Below are 20,781 nucleotides of genomic sequence, written 5' to 3' on the forward strand. Positions count from 1 at the left end.
AGGTCCTGGAGGGCAGGCTAATGGACTGCTTGGGGAAAGGATGTATTCGCCACCTGTTCCCTACCAGCATTCTGGTCTGGTGTTCTGTGTTTTGAATCATGCTGGGCTGCTCCTTGATTACACGGCTGAGCAAGGTGGATCCCCTCCAGGTGGGGAGCTCCTGCTTGCCTGTGGGTTTTCCTGCCTGACTTGGCTGGCCTGCAAGGCTCTTAGTGTCTGTGCTGGCGCTCCCTCTTCCTGTTTCAAAACAGCAGAAAGACACAGACACCTTTTAGCTTTTATTTTCTACTTAGTTAAGGAAACTTTGCTTCTCTGCATATTCGAGTCAGACTGCTAAGTAGGATAGGATGGCTAACAGTTTGGCACTTTAAGAAACAAAAGAGTCTAAAAGTCTGGCTTTGGAGACAAGAGAATTTGCATTAAAATACTGGCTGTAAATTGGGCAAGTTACTTAATCTCTCTAAGGTTACCCTTTCCAAATGTGAAGATAAAGATGATTCTTAAATCTCACTATTAGTGAGTAATAAATGGGATATTTGGTATTCTTTGTATGACACCTGTCATAACCTTTTCATCAATCCTGAAAGAAATGGCTTTCTATTAGAGTACTAAAATGGTCTACAAAGGGCTAGCTAGGATCTTCCCAGGTAAAAGTTGGAAACCTAGCGGGTTAAGAAAACGAAGCTGGACTAAAGGATGCAGAAGATGGCAAGGCCACTGGGGATTTAGACACTGAAGAATGGCTTAATTGTGGCAGTAATATTTGAGATGATTGGGGACCAGTGAAAAACAGTAATAAGAAAGAAGTTTTGGGGTAAGATTTAGGCTGTGGACTGGCAGTAGGTTGATTGGGTAAAGGTATTTGCTGCCAAGCCTGACGACCTAAGTTCAATCCCTGGGACCCACAGAGTAGAAGGAAAGAACTGACTCCTGGAAATGGTCCTCTGCCCACCACAGATATGCTGTGGCACACACACACAAGCACACACACACGATGAATAAAAATGTCTTTTAAAAGATCTAGGCTGTTCCAGATCATGGTAGTACATGCCTTTAGAACCAATACTCAGGAGGCAGAGCCAGGCAGATGGGTTTGAGACCAGCCTGGTCTCCAGCATGAGTTCCAGGACAGCCAGGTATACACAGAGAAACCCTATCTTAAAACAAACAAAGAAAAAGCCTAGGTTAGAACTAGACATGACTGTAGACTCTTCTATAAACAAAAAGCCTAGGTTAGAACTAGACATGACTGTAGACTCTTCTATACAGCCTCAGAGAGCTCAGTGGTGCTGAGAGCCATAGAAAGGCAAAGCCTACATCTTACTGCTCACAAGAGCTGTTCTCATAGTCAAGTCTTTCCTCAAACTTCTGATGAGTTCTGGCTGTTTCCCAGGTAAACCGGCATTGAAGAACTGTGAGAGGCTTTTTGGCATGTGATGATTTAGTAACTAGTTGCCCCCATTAGGGTAATGGTTCTTAAATTTAAGCAGGTATTAGAGTCACCTGGTGGCCTTGTTCTTTAGAGCTCACCCGAGAATTTCTGACTCATAGGTATTGCATGGGCCCTGTCAAGTTCACCAGCGATGCTGTCATCTCGTTCTACATTCCAAGAACCAAGCTATAGAATAGAAGACCTGTCCTTTCAGAGTATATTCAGAATCAGTGAATCTTCCTTGTATTCAGGGATGCCCCAGTTACCCAAGTCTGGAGTCATGAGTTCATCCTAATCAGAGGGTAATCCACCTGTTTTTTATTAGGGCAATGACAGAGCAGCTGCCTGCCTGGTCGAGGGACCAGTACTGCCAGTCTGGGGCCTCTCCTCATGACACACCTTCAGAGGAGACTGGTGTTCCTAGTGCTCAGAGCTGGAGGCTTGACCTCCGCATTGCTCAGAATTCTCCATCAAGTCAGGCGCTGGCTTGTCTGGTTTTCATCTTGTAATCATTTGTTGATGTTTCTAATCTCTTGCTGTGCTGTATTTGGGAACTTTGCTGTTGTGATGATCTGAGAGGCAGTTATGGCAGACTGCACGGATCTGCATCCTGGGTCTGCCACTTCATAGCTGACAGGACTTCAATTCCGATGCTTGGGAGTCAGTTTATCTCTCTGTAAATGGATGTCATCACCTACCCGAGTACTAAAGATTCAATTACTTAATGAGCTTCAAACTTCATGTAATAAATGCTCAGTGAATAGTAGGTATTTGTGTTTTATTGTTTGTTTGTTTATTGTATGTGTGTATATGTGTGCCTGGTGCCCTTAGTGGCCAGAGAGGACATTGGATCCTGTGGAACTACAGTAACAGATGGGTGTGAATTTCTATGTGGGTGCTGGGAATCAAACCTGAGTCCTTTGGAAGAGCAGCCAGTGCTCTTACCACAGAGCCATCTCTCCAGCCCTTAACAGTGATATTTCAAGAGATTAGATCTTAATGTGTTGAACCGGCTGGCCCAAAACTCTTGTGCTCAAGTTGTCTTCTTGCCTTGTTTTCCAAGTAACTGGAACTATAGGCACATACTGTTACATCTGACTCATTAATAATAATTTAATGATGTTTCCAGAAAAAGTATAAATAAATGTATGTGTTCCATTTGCAGGGTTTTTCTTTCTTTTCTTTGTATTTTGTTGTTTGTTTGTTTTCAAGACAGGGTCTCACTATGTAGCTCCGGCTGTCCTGGAACTCACTATGTAGACCTGGCTGACTTCGAACTCACAGATCTGCCTGCCTCTGCCTCCCAAGTGCTGGGATTAGCCGGGCAGTGGAGGCAGAGGCAGGCGGATCTCTGTGAGTTCGAGACCAGCCTGGTCTAGAAGAGCTAGTTCCAGGACAGGCTCCAAAAACCACAGAGAAACCTTGTCTCAGCTGGAGAGATGGCTCAGAAGTTAAGAGCATTGCCTGCTCTTTCAAAGGTCCTGAGTTCAATTCCCAGCAACCACATGGTGGCTCACAACCATCTGTTATGAGGTCTGGTGCCCTCTTCTGGCCTGCAGGCATACACACAGACAGAATACGGTATACATAATAAATAAATAATTTTAAAAAAAAGGAAAAGAAAAGAATTAAAAAAAAAAAACCCAAGTCCTGGGATTTAAGGCGTGCACCAGTACCCTGGCTATTTGTGTTTGTTTTTTTTGAGACAGGGTCTCAAGTGTCCTGAGCCAGAATTTGCTAAGTAACTGAGAATGACCTTGAATTTGTGATCCTCTTGTTTCTCTCGGGTATTCAGATTAAAGACATGCCTCACCACACTTGGTCTTAGGGTACAGTTTCGAATTCATCTGAGTTTATTTATATTCCTTGCCTGCAAAAAATTTGCAAATAATCCACTGATCTACTTGAAATGCTAGTATTTAACAGTTGAGACCAAGTCCAGAAAGGGCTTGTGCAAGGTCACAGGCTGGATTAGGCTAAAGTAGGGTTAGATGTAATCTCCATGCTCTTGTGACAGACACAGGCTGCACTGAATTCAGTTACACATTTGTGACTTTGAATTAAGCCACATCAGTTCATGTGCACCCACTCTTAACCTACACGTCCTCTTCTTCCCTCTCTCCCCACGGCAGAGTGAGAGTGAGCATCCAAGGCTCTTACACCCTCAAAGCTCACTGCTGGTGCTTGGACATAGACTCACTTTGCCTTTGGAAATATTTAAATTTAAATTCCTTGGTAACCATTTGGATAGTTAGGTAGGAGTATGGCAGAAAAGAGTAATATATTCATTTTTTTAAATGTGTGGAGGTAACACACCTTTAATCCCAGCACTGTGAAGGCAGAAGCAGGCAGATCTCTGTGAGTTCCAGGCTAGAGCTACACAGTGATAGCCTGTCTCTAAACTAATTAATTAATTATTAAAAATAGAGTAAAGCCCCCTTTCTATTTGTAATAATTTGAACTTCTTATTAGAAAAAAAATACCCATGTTTCTTCTCTTTGGCATGTCCTTTCCCCATGGCATGTGGCTAGAAGTTAGTACGGGGCTTCTTGGCAACCTATGGGATGTGATGAGGTCCGGATAGCCATTTGTATCCATGGAGGTTCTCCTCGTCCCATTTCCTCTCCATTCCTCCAACAGACACCCAAGGTTAGGCAGTGTGCATCAGGTTCATCTGGGTCCAGCCAGCTGGGCAGAAGCCCCAGCTCCCAGATTCAGGGAGTATTCTCTTCTCCCTCGTGAGATCTCAAGTCAACAAGTGCTTTGTTTCTGTTCCCCTCAACTCACATACCCTTCTTCTGTGTTTGTGAAACAGAAGGGGAAGAATATCACCAGCCCTGCTTATTTAGTGTTCAGACCTGTAAACCTAAAGGGGAGAGAGGAGGACTGTGTGTGATGTGTGTGTGTGGTGTGGATGTGATGTGTGTGTGGTGTGGGTGGGTGTGGGGTATGTGTGGGTGTGATGTGTGTGTGGTGTGGGTGTGATGTGTGTGTGGTGTGAGTATGATGTGTGTGTGGTGTGGGTGTGATGTGTGTGTGTGGTGTGGGTGTGATGTGTGTGTGTGGTGTGGGTGTGATGTGTGTGTGGTGTGGGTGTGATGTGTGTGGTGTGTGTGTGATGTGTGTGTAGTGTGGGTGGGTGTGGGGTATGTGTGGGTGTGGTGTGTGTGTGGTGTGGGTGTGATGTGTGTGTGGTGTGGGTGTGATGTGTGTGGTGTGGGTGTGATGTGTGTGTGGTGTGAGTGTGATGTGTGTGGTGTGGGTGTGATGTGTGTGTAGTGTGGGTGGGTGTGGGGTATGTGTGGGTGTGATGTGTGTGTGGTGTGGGTGTGATGTGTGGGTGGTGTGAGTGTGATGTGTGTGGTGTGGGTGTGATGTGTGTGTGGTGTGGGTGTGATGTGTGTGTGGTGTGAGTGTGATGTGTGTGGCGTGGGTGTGATGTGTGGGTGGGTGTGGAGTATGTGTGAGTGTGTGTGTGATGTGTGTGGGGTGTGTGTGGGGGTATGTGGAGAGGTCAGAATACAACTTTGTAGAGCCGATTCTCCCATCTTTATATGAATTGTGAGGGTTGAACTCAAATCAGAGGGTCTTGTATGTCCAACATTTGACCTGACAGCCATCTCTCCTGTTCCTGCTAAAGTTTTGAACTAGGATCTGAGAATGTAGCCTCCAGAAAGAAATACGAAAGACACAATATTAGAGTATTTTCTTTTGATCCACTAAATCCAGGTACAGAACCTTGGCAGAAACTGGCTTTAAGTGCTGCACACGCAAGCCTGGAATCGTGCCCTGTTTGTAATAGGAGAGTAGGTGGGGAAGGAAATGAAGTCAGAGCTTGTTGGTGCATGCCATTTCTGTTATGTATACTATAGTGTATTACACAGGGATAATCACAGAGCTAGTGTAGCCATGTTAGAAAGAATCCATAGAGGTCTCTATTAAAGCCATTTGTTTTGTAGATTGAAAAACCCCGAAGCTTAGAGCTATTAAGGGATTTGTCTGAGGCACAAAACTATTAGCTGAGATCCAGCATGGCTATTTTTGTATGGGTGAAAGCAATGCTTTTACGTCCTCTGTTGACTTACTCACCTGCGCTTCGGATGGCATGAAGCAGAGCAGGATACAACTGACCAACCCATTGTTAGTGTCGCCTGTGAGCGCGGATGGCAGTGATGTGAGTGTACTACATTCACACCCCAGAGTGGTGTGAGTGTGTCTGAATTCACACCCCAGAGTGGTGTGAGTGTGTCTGAATTCACACCCCAGAGTGGTGTGAGTGTGTCTGAATTCACACCCCAGAGTGGTGTGAGTGTGTCTGAATTCACACCCCAGAGTGGTGTGAGTGTGTCTGAATTCACACCCCAGAGTGGTGTGAGTGTGTCTGAATTCACACCCCAGAGTGGTGTGAGTGTTTCTGAATTCACACCCCAGAGTGGTGTGAGTGTGTCTGAATTCACACCCCAGAGTGGTGTGAGTGTGTCTGAATTCCACACCCCAGAGTGGTGTGAGTGTGTCTGAATTCACACCCCAGAGTGGTGTGAGTGTGTCTGAATTCACACCCCAGAGTGGTGTGAGTGTGTCTGAATTCCACACCCCAGAGTGGTGTGAGTGTGTCTGAATTCCACACCCCAGAGTGGTGTGAGTGTGTCTGAATTCTATACCCCACATCTGTTGCAGTAGAGAGGAAAATGAAGACCTTTTCTGTTTTATAAATATAAATTCTTTTTTGGGGTAGGGGTGGGGAGGCTTTGAGACAGTCCCACTCTGTATTCGGGCTGCCCTGAAACTCGCTGTGTTGCCAGGACAGCCTCAGACTTGATCTTCCAGCCTCAGCCTCTAAGTACTGAAATTGTGGACGAGAGCTGTCATGACCAGTTGTAGACATATGTGTTGGATTCCTTATCGTATACAGAAATTTAAACTTCTGAATACTCGCTGAATAGTTGATTCGCGAGACTTTCTCCAACCTCTCCGTTGTTTTAAAATAGGTAGAGGAGCAGGGCACTTGTGGTAAGAATTTGGTACTCATCACAAGCTTACTTTTGCCTAGGTGTCATGGCTCTTGCCTGCAATCCCAGCACTAGAGGATGGACACAAATTCAAGGCCAGCCTGGGCTACTTAGTAAATTCCAGGCTATCCTGGACTGCAACATAATACTGTTTCAAAGCACTAGGGAAAGGGAGAGAGGAAGGGGAGAAAGGATTTTGATCTCTTTCTCATTTGAATTGCATTATGGATACTGCTGTTACCATTTGGACACTGACTAAGCAGATGAAAGACAGACAGACAGACAGAGCATACACACAATGCTGCCTGAGATTCAGGATTGTGGAAAGTTGGAGGAGCTGCAGCCTGGAAAACCTGTTACCTGCAGAGTGAATTCCATGGGACTCATCCTGATGCTTCTGAACCATGGCTGGGTGAATGTCAGAAGCCCATGGTTGGGGATACTTTTAATTGTAGATAGTTCCTTTAATATTTTGTGCATGAGACTTCTTTGTTTGCTCCTTAGCCACACCTGGTTTAGCTTGATGAAGGGAGAATGAAATCATATTGTTTTTTAACGATGTATTCCCAGACTTTCCTAATTTCCAAGCATGGCCCCCACCTTTCCTGCTTTGAACTTGCCGACTCTTTGGCATGGAACCATCCAGCTTCTCTGTGGTTAGTTTATGTACCAGCAGAGCCATAGGGCGAATACCCAAACAGCTGACTGCATCATCACCTATTCCAGTTGGGAACAAAATGAATGAACCAAAATGTGTGTGAACCGCATGTTAGCAATCCTAGTCAGTATTGGGGATTTGCAGGTGATAGTTTCATTGTGACTACTCAAGCAGCTGTGCACAGAACACGTAAGAACTGGCGTGGCTGTGTTCGGATAAAACTGTTGACAAAGGCAAGTGTGAAACAAACACAATTAGCTCTAGCTTATCGGCCTGGGTGTGTTTAATGTAGAGCTGAAGTTTCTGGAGTGAGTTATGATCGCAGTTGCTTTGTGACCCCATGTACAGTGTCTGGGGATGAGAAATTTTTCTTACTAAAGTGTGTGGCTGAGGGGCTAGGGATGGTGTTCAGCTCTAGAACACCCTCTTAGCTTAGGGGAGGGGGGTTGGTTTCTGTCTCTGTGCCAGAGAAAGAAAAGCAGTAAAGATGACTTCGTGAAAAATTCTCCATTTCCAGGCTACTGCAGGTGAACCCGAATCTGTTGTTCTGGTTGGTGAATGAATAACCCATCTAGGAGAAGTTACTATTAAAACTTGAATTTTGCTAGTAAAGTCTTATATCTCTACTGGAGCATGCGGCTGAGTATTTTTTTTAAAATTTTTTTTAAGATTTATTTATTTATTAAGCATACAATGTACTGCTGGCAAGGAACGCACCAGGTCTCATTACAGATGGCTGTGAGCCACCATGTGGTTGCTGGGAATTGAACTCAGGACCTCTGGAAGAGCAGCCAGTGCTCTTACCCTTTGAGCCATCTCTCCAGCCCCCGCGGCTGAGAATTTTTAAATTGTTAATAAAAGGCTCCAGACTCCTTTTCTGTCTTACTTGAAGCTGGGGAGGCCAAGCTACTTGCAGAATAACAGGTCATTATTGGCATAAAGTGGCTAAAATGGGGCTAGGGAGATAGCTTAGTTGGTTAAGTGCTTGGCTTGTAAGTCTAAGGACAAGTTTGGTTTCCAGAACCAAAGGCTTGTTACATGCTGTACATGGTTACATGCTGTAACATGCTATATGTGTTACATGCTGTACATGGTGGTGTAATCCAAGCACTGGGGAAGCAGAGACAAACGGATATCTGGGGCTCACTGGCAATTATCCTACCCTAATTGGCAAGTTCCAGGCCAGTAAAAGACAGTCTCCAAAAAAGGAGTGGGCAGTACCTGAGGAGTGACACCAAACGTTGTCCTCTTACGTGCCTGTGCACACACACATGCACTCCTTCATACACATGCACATACATCCACGCCTGTGTACACACATGCACACCCTATTCATACACATGCACATACATCCACGCCTGTGCACACACACATGCACTCCCCATTCATACACATAAACATACATCCACGCCTGTGTACACACATGCACACCCTATTCATACACATAAACATACATCCATGCCTGTGCACATACATGCACACCCTATTCATACACATGCACACACATCCGCGCCTGTGTACACACATGCACACCCTATTCATACACATAAACATACATCCACGCCTGTGCACACACATGCACACCCTATTCATACACATGCACACACATCCGCGCCTGTGTACACACATGCACACCCTATTCATACACATAAACATACATCCACGCCTGTGCACACACATGCACACCCTATTCATACACATAAACATACACCCACGCCTGTGCACACACATGCACACCCTATTCATACACATAAACATACATCCACGCCTGTGTACACACATGCACATACATCCACGCTTGTGTACACACATGCACACCCTATTTATACACATAAACATACATCCGCGCCTGTGTACACACATGCACTCCCCATTCATACACATAAACATACATCCGCGCCTGTGTACACACATGCACACCCTATTCGTACACATGCACATACATCCACGCCTGTGCACACACACATGCACTCCCCATTCATACACATAAACATACATCCACGCCTGTGCACACACATGCACTCCCCATTCATACACATAAACATACATCCGCGCCTGTGTACACACATGCACACCCTATTCATACACATAAACATACATCCACGCCTGTGCACACACATGCACACCCCATTCATACACATGCACATACATCCACGCCTGTGTACACACATGCACACCCTATTCATACACATGCACGTACATCCGCGCCTGTGCACACACATGCACACCCCACTCATACACATAAACGTACATCCACGCCCATGTACACACATGCACTCCATTCATACACATGCACATACATCCACGCCTGTGTACACACATGCACACCCTATTCATACACATGCACATACATCCACGCCTGTGCACACACATGCACACCCTATTCATACACATAAACATACATCCGCGCCTGTGCACACACATGCACACCCTATTCATACACATAAACGTACATCCGCGCCTGTGTACACACATGCACACCCTATTCATACACATGCACATACACACCAAATAAAGTGCTTTTAGTTTTTGTTTTTGTTTGTTCTAAGATAGGATCTGATTCTGTAGTTTAGGCTGATCTAGAACTCACTATGTAGCCCAGGTAGGCCTTGACAGTTCTTCAGTTTCGTGAGTTCTGAGGTTATCAGCATTAGCCACATCCTCAGCTCAAAAAGTTTTTTGAGACATACTCTTTCCTTTCCTTTCCTTTCCTTTCCTTTCCTTTCCTTTCCTTTCCTTTCCTTTTTTGAGACAGGGTTTCTCTGTGTAGCCCTAGCTGTCTTGGAACTCATTCTGTAAACCAGGCTGGCTTCAAACTCACTAAGATCCACCTGCCTCTGCCTGTCAAGTGCTGGGATTAAACCCTCCTGAGTGCTGGGATTAAAGATACTTTTCATTTAAGAGTTTAAAATACATTCATTTATTATTGTAGAAGGGGCAAGAATATGTCTCAGAGTACACGGTCAGAGGATGACATGTGGAAATCATTTCTCCATTCCACCTTATTGAGTACCGGGAACAGAATTCAAGATGTCAGATTTGACAGCAGATGCCTTTTCTCACTATTTCATGAATCTTTTTCTTTTCTCTCTCGCTGTAACCTCACTATGGAGACTGGACTGAGTTCAAACTCAGGATCAATATTTATAGTGCTTTGTGACACCGAAGCAAAATTTGCCTTGGATCCAAATACAACGACCAAAACCATTTCATACTAAGAAGTAATCTCACCCGCTCTTTGTGAACTTGTGATGGGCTTGTTATCCTTCATTGTCAACTTGACTAGATTTGGAATCACCCAAGACATACACCTCTTGGGTGTGCTTCCCAGGGAATTTCCAGCAAGGTTGACCTGAGGAAGGAAGCCCCCACTCTCACTGTGAGTGGTGCTGTGTCCGAGGCTGGGATTTGGACTGAATGAAAAGGGGGAAAGGAGGAAGCCAGCATTAACTCTTTGCTTTTTTTAACCGCTGAGCCATCTCTCCAGCCCAACTCTTTGCTTTTTGATTGTAGACATAGTATGGTGTTTTGAGAGAGAAACATCCCCATAGTCTCCAGCATTTTAAATACTTGCTTCTTAGTGGTAGTGTTTGGGAGATTTAGGAGGTGTGGTCTTGCTGGAGGCAGTGTATCACCAGGATGGGCTTTGAGAGTTGAAAGACTGGAGTCACTCTCAATTCACTGTCTTGCTGCTTGTGATTCAAGATGTGAGCTCTCAGCCTCCTGCTGCCATGCCCTCATGCTGCCATCATTGACTGTAAGCCCAAATAAACTTCCTTCTATACGTAGTCTTGGTTATGGCATTTTATCACAGCAATAGAAAATCAACTCCAGAAAACAATCCAAACCGAAAGGGGGTGTTGAGTAACTAATACACAGTGTGGTCAGCGGCTCCGGGCTCCTGCTGACATGCCTCCACCACGAGGGACTGTATCTCCTCAGACCATGAGCCACAATAACTTTTCCTTACTTGTTTCTGGCAGATATTTTGCCAAAGCAATGCAAAAGTAATTAACGTAGGTAGTCTGCTAACTCAGCTGTTAGGAGCTGAGTTATAAACCAGGAACGGTGGTGCACACCCTTAATTCTAGCACTTGGGAGATGGAGGCAGGAGGATAAGAAATTCATGCCATGCTCCATAGCCAATTTGAGAGGCTAGCCTGGACTATGTGAGACCCTTCCTCAAAAAAAAAAATTGAAACACAAATTATATTAGCTCAGCTCTAAGGTCACTTTAAAAGAATTGCCTTCTGGGATGGGGAGATGGCTCAGCGGATAAAATACTTGCTGTACAAGCATGAGGACCTAAATTTGGATCCACAGAACCCACATGAAACCTGGTCACATTATATGCCTGTAACTCCAGTGATAAGGGATGGAGTTAGATGGACCCTGGCCATCTATTGTAACTGAAATAACAGCTTATTATCTTGGGGGCTGGAGAGATGACTCAAGAGTTAAGAGCACTTGTTGCATTTGTAGAAAGCTTGGATTTGGTTCCCAGCACCCACATAGTGACTCACAACCATTTTAATTCTAGTTCCATGGGATCCAACATTTTCTTCTGACATCTTTGGGCACCAGGCATGCACACAATACACAAGCATGCATGCAGACAAAATACTCATACACACATAAAATAAAAAATAAAGAGTTCCAGGCCAGCCAGGGCTACATAGTGAGACTCTGTCTCAATGACGATGATGATGATGATATAGCACTAATAATTTTTTAAAAAAGACCCTGTCTTTAAAAAACAGTGCAAAAGCAATCAAGGAAAGACTCCTGGCATTAACCTTTGGCCTCCACTTATAACAGCATGGGCAAGTGCACCTGGATACACACCTCTACACACATGCATATACTGTACACACAGATTAATTTAACATGGTCTCACTCTGTAGTTCTAACCTAGCCTAGAACTCACTATAGATGAAGCTGGCCTTTAACTCACAGTGATCCATCTGCCTCTGTTCCCTACTACTCCTAGTTAAAGGTTAAAGGCCTTCCCTACCTCACCCACCTCGTAAAACATTGACTTCAAAGAGATGGCATATTTACATGATGCATACTGTGAGCTTATTCTTTGTGACCGATTTAGACAATCTAAGTGTCCTGTTACCATGGTAGAGCTATCTATCTAGTGATCACCAAAGTGTGCCGTGGGAGCAAGTCTTCCATGTAGCAGTGCATTGGAATAAGTTATCCATTGAACATTCATCTCCAGATTTGTATCTCTCTCTTTCCGTTTGTCCTGTGCCTCCTTCTACTCATTATGTCTGAATGAACCCTGTCGCCCTTCTCCACGAATGCTGTACCCTGAGCTACCTCCGCAGTGCCAGCCTCTCGCCCTTCTCCCCTCTGTAGTTTCCTTTGTTCAAGGATGACAAATCATCCATCTAATTGTACCCAGTTAAAACTCGGGAATTGGCTTTAGCTTATGTTCATTCATTATTCTTTGCCGCCTTTGTTTGGTTTGGTTTTTCAAAACAGGGTTTCTCTGTGTAGCTTTGGCCATCCTGGAACTCACTCTGGCCTTGAACTCAGAGATTCTCCTGCCTCTGCCTCTGTAGTGCCGAGATTTAAGTAAGGTATGCGCCACCACTGCTTGGCATGTTTTAAGAATCATGTTTTATTTGTGCGTCTGTGTATACACATGTGTATATAGGTACCTGTGGGAGCCAGTAAGATCCCTGGAGCTGGGATCACAGGCATTTGTGAGCCACTGGATGTGGGTGCTAGGAACTGAACTCCTGTCTTCTCTAAGAACAGCAAACACTCTTTAACAACTGAGCGATTTTCCCACCCCCTCTTTTTTGTTTCTTCAGATGGGATTTCACTGTGTCTCAGGTTACCACTGTTAGAGGCAGACACCACCAACCACAGCTTTAGCCTCTCTCTTTTATATGTATTTGTGGTACTTTTTTCTTTACAATAGTAGTTATGTGATTATTTATAGTTTTGTGAATATTTATAGTCCATGGAAGCAGTATTTGAAACTGATTTGTTTTTACCAACGTATCTATATAATAGATGTTCATAGTTTGTAAAGGTCTGAAGTTATTTTTTACCAACATATTTATATAATAAGTGTTCATAGTTTACAGAGCTCTGAAGTGTATTTTTTACGAACATATCTATATAATAGGTGTTCATAGTGTGTAGAGCTCTGAAGTGCATTTTTTACGAACATATCTATATAATAGGTGCTCATAGTGTGTAGAGCTCTGAAATGCATTTTTTACGAACATATCTATATAATAGGTGTTCATAGTGTGTAGAGGTCTGAAGTCTTTTTTTTTTTTTTGTGAGTTCTCTCCTTCCACTTTGTTTTGAAGCAAGGGTTTCTCTTGCATCTGCTGTCGCACTGTGTGTTCCAAGCTCATTGCCCATGTCGCACTGTGTGTTCCAAGCTCACTGCCCACTAACTTCTAGGGAATTCTCCTGTCCAGGCCACCCCTCTCCCTGTGGCAGTGCTAGGATTACAGATGCTCACATTATACCTCTGGGTTTTACATGGGTTCTGGGTGTTGAACTTAGGCCATCAGTCTTATACAGCATGTGCTTGATAAATATTTGCTATGTCATCTTGCTGGCCTTCCCAGAGAATTCTTGTAGAATTTAAGAAATGATCATTGTGTATCCAACAGATTGACATGTGTGCATACACACGCCCGTGTGAGGGCACACACACACACACATGTTCAGCTCTCCGATCCTGTTCTGCTTTCTGTGCATACACACGCCCGTGTGAGGGCGCGCGCGCACACACACACACACACATGTTCAGCTCTCTGATCCTGTTCTGCTTTCTGTGCATACACACGCCTGTGTGAGGGCGCACACACACACACACACATGTTCAGCTCTCCGATCCTGTTCTGCTTTCTGTGCATACACACGCCCATGTGAGGGCGCGCGCGCGCGCGCGCGCGCACACACACACACACACATGTTCAGCTCTCCGATCCTGTTCTGCTTTCTGTGCATACACACGCCCATGTGAGGGCGTGCGCGCACACACACACACACACACACACATGTTCAGCTCTCTGATCCTGTTCTGCTTTCTGTGCATACACACGCCTGTGTGAGGGTGCACACACACACACACACACACACGTTCAGCTCTCTGATCCTGTTCTGCTTTCTGGGTGGCTTTCCATTTTATTCAGCAGATTGGTCTCTGTCTTCCATTTTCATGGAAGGTCTTTGTGAATGTGAGCTTGTGCTCACAGTAGGACAGCAAGCACTACAGCAAGAGACTGCTCTGAACGTCCCATAGTGATGAGTACCTGAAGAAATTAAAGCAGAGTGTGGAGACTGAGAATGCTGCTTTTGTCCGAGAGGCCAGAGCAGCCTCTCTGGATAGAGATCTACCAGCTGGGAGTAATTCATCACAGAGCAGAGGGGTGTATGTAGTAGAAGGACGAATAAAACGGGCAGAGGCAGGCATGTTCGTTATTTTGTGGACCCTGCAGGGAGTCGGCATGATAAAAATAGAATAACCAAAAAGAAAGAGGAAGTACATGAAGTCAGCCAAGGTTCCTCTCTTTCCCACTTGGCCTAATTCTTTGCTTAAAACTATGACTCTTTAAATATCTTTTGCGTGGCTAGAGACATAGCTTAGGGGAGAGCATGTATCCAGCATGCCTCAGGTCCTAGCTTCAGTCCCAGCACCTTTACAAATGAATGAATGAAGCCAAGCAGTAATTATTCACTAATCTGCAAGCCAGGGCAGAGTGTTAGGGGTAAGCCTGTAGCATAAAAGGTAGAATTTGTCTTCCCCAGTTCCTGAAGAGAACACAGAATTATTTATTTATTCATTTGTTTTTTTTTTTTTTTTTGAGACAAAGTTTCTCTGTAGCTTTGGAGCCTGTCCTGGAACTCTGTAAACTAGGCTGGCCTCAAACTCACAGAGGTCCGCCTGTCTCTGCCTCCCAGGTGCTGGTGTGTGCCACCACCTTTCCGGCATGAGCAGAGAATTGTAACAGCACTTTCCATCCTTTTGTTAGGGGAGACGGCGGTAATAACCAGAGCAAGAACAGCTAATTCTTGAAGGCAATCTTTTATGTTTTTAATTTACTTCATTTCATTCATGTGTGTGTATGGTTGTATTTGTGTGTGCCCCTGCGTGTGTGCATACATACGGAGGTCAGAAGTCTACAGTAAGCATCTTTCTCAGTTGTTCTGTACTCACCCTCACTGAGCTGGAGCTGGCAGCTGGGTGGGCTCCAGGGATCCTCCTGTCCTGCCTCCCCAGGGTTGAGATTCCAGACACGTGCCACTTCACCCTGAGTTTTCTGTGGTTCTGGGGATCTGAACTCAGGTCCTTGTGCTGTGCCACAAGCTCTTCACCCCTGAGTCATCCCCACACCCCCAGGGAAGTCTTCTCTCCCTCCTGCATGCTTGTCGGGGGAGCAGGGGTGGAGCAGAACTTTGTGCAGTTAGCGCTTCCAAGGTACCTCTGCCTTATTTTGGGTAAATCCTGCCTTGCTGCTGTTGTTGTTTTGTTTACTTTTTAGACTAACTTGTAAGTTTCCACACTGGGAAGAGGTAGTGGGAAATGCAGAAGGAGCAGGTGGTGGCCAGTGTTCAGGAGGGTTTAGGAGAGGGCTGCTGTTAGAAATGACTGACTACTCTAAGCAGCTCACGGAAATCCTCCTCAGCCCCTGCTGACTCCAGCAGGCAGAAGGCGCTTATGGACTTGTGGTGCTGGCAGGCAGCCCCAGCCAAGGCTTCTAGAGCTGCTAGCTGTGTTTTCAGTCCTCAGAGGCTTTCCACTCGCCCCTCTTGCTTCTCTCCCCTAGTGGCCCACAGTCTCCTGCAGTAAGTAATTGGCTGTCTGTGGTCTGTGCTTCCTGCTCTGAAATTTCCAGGCACATCTGTTGGGCAGGGTCATGTCTACGCCTCAGGGCCCCTTTAATCTTTTCTCCAGGAGAAAGAAAGCACCAAGCCTTCCCCACTCTGCTGAGCAGCGCTTTGCTTTGCGTGTTTCTCTCAGAAGCAAGGTCTCAAACTGTCTGTGTCACAGATGGCCTTGAACTCAGGATCCTGCCACCATCTCTCAGGTGTTGTGTGTGTGTAGCCATTGGGGTCCTAGAGCACTCTGCATTTGTGTTTAATGTTCTCTTGTGGTCACAGGTTCACATGCCCCTCTCCCTGCCAACTGTGTGTTTCAGTTTGGAAATGACCCATGTTTTCTTTTTCCTTTTGCCCTGTCCTAACATACTGGGTGGTTAGTAAAGCTGGTGTAGCTAATCACTTCCTCTTCTAGTGTCCCTTCAATAGAAGGCAACTTTCTCCTCGTTTGTATAGTGGTGAGTATCCCCGCCTGTCACACGGGAGACCGGGGTTCAATAAAAAAAAAAAAATAGAAGGCAACTTTCGACTGTTGTCATTAGACCAATAGCATCAGCACTGCTTAGAAGCCTGTTTGAAATGCAGAATTTTCAGGCCAGCTCAAGCCTCCTGAACTGGACCTAGCGATGTTCTCGTGCTGTGCACAGAAAGCCCTGGCACTCTGCTCCTGCTGTCCTTTTTTGTTTTGTTTTTTTATTTTTTCAAGACAGGGTTTCTCTGTAGCTTCAGAGCCTGTCCTGGAACTAGCTCTTGTAGATCAGGCTGGCCTCAAACTCACCTACATCTGCCTCCCGAGTGCAGGGATTAAAGGTGTACACCACCACCATCTGGCTTGCTCCTGCTCTCTTAACTGTAGGTGTGTAGGTGTGTTTGCTCTTCTCCTCTAGAGGGTGAGCTCTGCAAGCATCTGAACTTCCCTTACCTCCTGTCTTTCTTTGAATGTTTGCCATGTTCAGAAGTCTTTGCTGGATTAGCCCGCAGGGCCGAGGTGTTCTGTTTGTGATGTGCCTCAGTCAGCACACTATCCAAGTACACTTGCTTGTGCCTGGTGCTTGGCTAACTGTGCATGGGGCAGTGTGCACCGAATGAGGCCACCTTAGAGTGATAAATACATGACTGGGGAGATGTAACCAGCAGCCTAGAGGAAACACAAGGGTGGCACTTAGAATATGGACGTTTGTGCCTGTTTCATGGAAAAGAATGGTATGTGATTGGTACATTGAAGGATCAGTAGACCTTAGATAAGATAGGAAGAGGTGTTCTGGGCTGAGGGAGAGAGAGGCTGTGCAAAGGCCTAGGCGTGAAAGTAGCATCAGGTTTTAGTGGAGCAAAGTACAAGGTGAGAGGGACGTAGAATGGGAACTTGAATTCTCATGATGGGACTCTGAGGTGGTAAGAAATAGCTTCTGATCACGTGATCTTGGTCTGGTCAGATGTAGTGATTCCTAAGGATTCTGCCCTCCTCTCCCTCCCTCTCCTCTCATTCTATCCTATTCAGTATGGGTGGTAAGATCTCATGGGAGGCTTCAGAAGGGCTGGGGCTATGCTTAAATGTTTTAACCAGTTCTTTATGTGGGAGTATAGTCTCACATGTCATGGTCAACTGGCCAACTTCTTTCTCCCTGCCTTCCCGAGTTTTTACACAGTGGGGTCCATAAAGAGAAAGACTAAAGCTTCATCAATAGTTGAGAATGTTCCTGCTTTCTTTTAGTTTTTTATTTTGCAAAACAGAGTTTCTTTGTGTTGCTCTGGCTATCTTGGAACTCGGCCTGTAGTCCAGACTGGCCTCAAACGCAGAGGTCCACCTGCTGGGATTAAAGGTGTGTGCCTCCATGACCCTCCCCACTTTGGTGGAATGTTCTTTGAAACACTGCTAAAACCTCAGGCTGAACCTAGTGTATTCGAAAACACTTGCCATCAGTTTCCCAGCCCTGTGAGTTTCTGAGGACTGGTCTCATTTTTCCTTATGGTGAGCTGGGCATTGTTCCTCTGTGAATTGTTCTGGGCTGGTGAGCAGATCACCAGCACTGAAGAGAAAGGACCGTCCCTTCTTCCTTGACAGTTTCTTACACACTAGCCTGTAAGAAGCCCCTCTGAACAAAGTAGCTAGTGTAGTCGTTTATTTCCTCAGGACTGAGTGCATTGTAGCCTTGAAGTCAAGCTGCCCCAGCCTGACCCTTGCCATGCCAGCTGGTTTCAGATGACGATGGAGAGTGGCAGTCTCTAAACTGTGCCATCTTTACCTCCCACTTCAGTGAGATCCCACCATTCTGGAGTCAGAGTGGGGCAGTTAAAAAGATGATTTGTTGACAATTCTATTACCTGTCTCAGATGTAGGGCTTTTTATGAAACAAGCTTTAGGATTCATTAGGTACACTTATATATGAACCGCATGCTGTGGGCTAGATACAACCCTTCCTATGCGGGAAGAACATTGAGCCAGGTGGAGGTGGAGGGATATTCATAAGGGATAATACCGCGTGTGTGCTGCCCGCAAAGAAGAGCACTGACTGCCTAGAGATCATGGGCAGCCTCAGAGGATTTGAGCTGAGTCTAAAGCGGCAGAGTAATCCACTAGGGAGAAAACTGTGAGGTAAAGATCCAGGCGGAGGAGACAGAGACATTTTGGGGAATTTCCAGCAGCTTAAAGGAGAGTTATGGAGGTGGGTAGAATTGAGTAAAGCAGATAGGGTAGGTGAGGTTTATGCCCCAAATGATGGGAATTGATATGAGCAGACACAATTACACATTGAGTGTACTCATCCAGAAACTTCTAGATTGCCTCGTTGGTGAGAGGTGAGAAGCCTGGCCGCCCGAGTCTGATGGCTGGGATCCCCTTGGTGGAGATGATCCCCGGGAGCTGGAGTTACAGGTGGCTGTGAGCCACCTAACATGGGTGCTGGGAACCAAGCTTGGGTCCTCCGAAGAGCAACAAGTGTCCTTAACCACTTGGCCGTCTCTCCAGATGCCCTTCTTTTTGTTTCATTGTTGCTCAGGTTGGTCTTTACCTGTTGGGCCCAGATAATTCTCCCGCCTCATCCTCACGTGTATCTGGGACTACAGGTGGTGCCCACCACAGCCAGCTTCAGTTATTCTTCACCTTTCACTGAACAGCATTGCGAGTGGAGTCACAGCAGGTGTGGCACTTTAAGAATAGCTTTCTTCACACGCACAATGCCTTAGAAGTCCGCCCAAGTTAACTGTGCTGACAGATTTTCTTTCTTCATATTTCTGAGTAGTATATGATAATCTGTTTAATCATTTACTTAAGGATATTTTCATTTTTGACTAATCCAAATAAAGCCGTGGACCTTACATAAAAGATTATGCATTAGTATAGTTTGCTGTCTTCCTCTCTTCTCTTTTTATACATGTCCAAGGGTACAATAGCTGTGTTTTATGGTAACTGTGTAGAAGAAATTGCCAACTTCTTTTCCAAAGTAGCTGTGCTTAGATGAGCATTGACATGTGTTTTGATGAGTACTTTGATGTATCACTTTGTGTCAGTAGACTATAGTGCCCAGTTGTTTGGCCGTACACCGCTGCTGTGAAAATACTTTCAGTGGCCGGGCGGTGGTGGCACACGCCTTTAATCCCAGCACTCGGGAGGCAGAGACAGGCGGATCTCTGTGAGTTCGAGACCAGCCTGGTCTACAGGAGCTAGTTCCAGGACAGGCTCCAAAGCCACAGAGAAACCCTGTCTCAAAAAAAAAAAAAGAAAAAAAAATACTTTTAGTGTAATTAACATTTTAACCAACAGACTACATACAACGGCTGACCTTTCAATAGTGCAGGTGGCCTCTCATCAGATCAGTTTAAAGTTTCATTTTTTAGATTTTTGTTGTTTTTTTAAGTCATCAGTGTAGGTAGGACTCAGGCTGGAAGAGGTCCTCAGATCCCTAGAAATTGGAATATAGATAGTTGTAAATTCACCTGATGTGTGTATTGGGAACCAAAATTGGGTCCTTTGTAAGAGCAGTACATGCTCTTAACCACATAACCATCTCTCCAACTTCCATTTTGAAGTTTTAAGAGCAAAACTTTAGGCTTCCCCAAGAAACTGTGCTGCTTCAAGATTGCAAGAGGGCTGGAGAAGTAGCTCAGTTATAGAGACCGCCTTCTTAGGTGTGCAAGAGGGCTGGAGATGTAGCTCAGTTATAGAGACCGCCTTCTTAGGTGTGCAAGTCCATAGGGTCAATTCCCAGTACAACACAAGAAGAACAAAAGTAGATTTCATTTTCCTGGGTTCAGTCCTCAGCACTGCAGGGATGGGGCAGAAATTACAAGATAGAAATGGGTCTGAATGTCTTACCTGCTTGCCCGCCCCACACATTCAGACTCAAGAAAAAGAAGCACTGAATAGGGCTAGAGCGGTGGCTCCGAGGTTGAACAGGCGCTGTTCTTGCAGAGGTTGAACAGGCACTGTTCTTGCAGAGGTTGAACAGGCACTGTTCTTGCAGAGGTTGAACAGGCACTGTTCTTGCAGAGGTTGAACAGGCACTGTTCTTGCAGAGGTTGAACAGGCACTGTTCTTGCAGAGGTTGAACAGGCACTGTTCTTGCAGAGGTTGAACAGGCACTGTTCTTGCAGAGGTTGAACAGGCACTGTTCTTGCAGAGGTTGAACAGGCACTGTTCTTGCAGAGGTTGAACAGGCACTGTTCTTGCAGAGGTTGAACGGATACTGTTCTTGCAGAGGTTGAACGGGTACTGTTCTTGCAGAGGTTGAACAGGCACTGTTCTTGCAGAGGTTGAACAGGCACTGTTCTTGCAGAGGTTGAACAGGCACTGTTCTTGCAGAGGTTGAATGGGTACTGTTCTT

The 20,781-nt window shown here is 45.4% G+C and overlaps 1 protein-coding gene across 2 annotated transcripts in view; it reads left to right on the forward strand.

Moving 5' to 3' along the window:
* Klhl18 (kelch like family member 18) overlaps positions 1 to 20,781 on the forward strand; it is a 59,593-nt gene that overhangs the window by 689 nt on the left and 38,123 nt on the right. The gene's annotated exons all lie outside the window — the stretch shown is intronic.

The sequence above is a fragment of the Microtus oregoni genome, unplaced genomic scaffold (assembly GCF_018167655.1).
Source record: "Microtus oregoni isolate MIOR12 unplaced genomic scaffold, Mior012 000028F_ref0000031, whole genome shotgun sequence".
In the NCBI taxonomy this organism is placed as follows: domain Eukaryota; kingdom Metazoa; phylum Chordata; class Mammalia; order Rodentia; family Cricetidae; genus Microtus; species Microtus oregoni.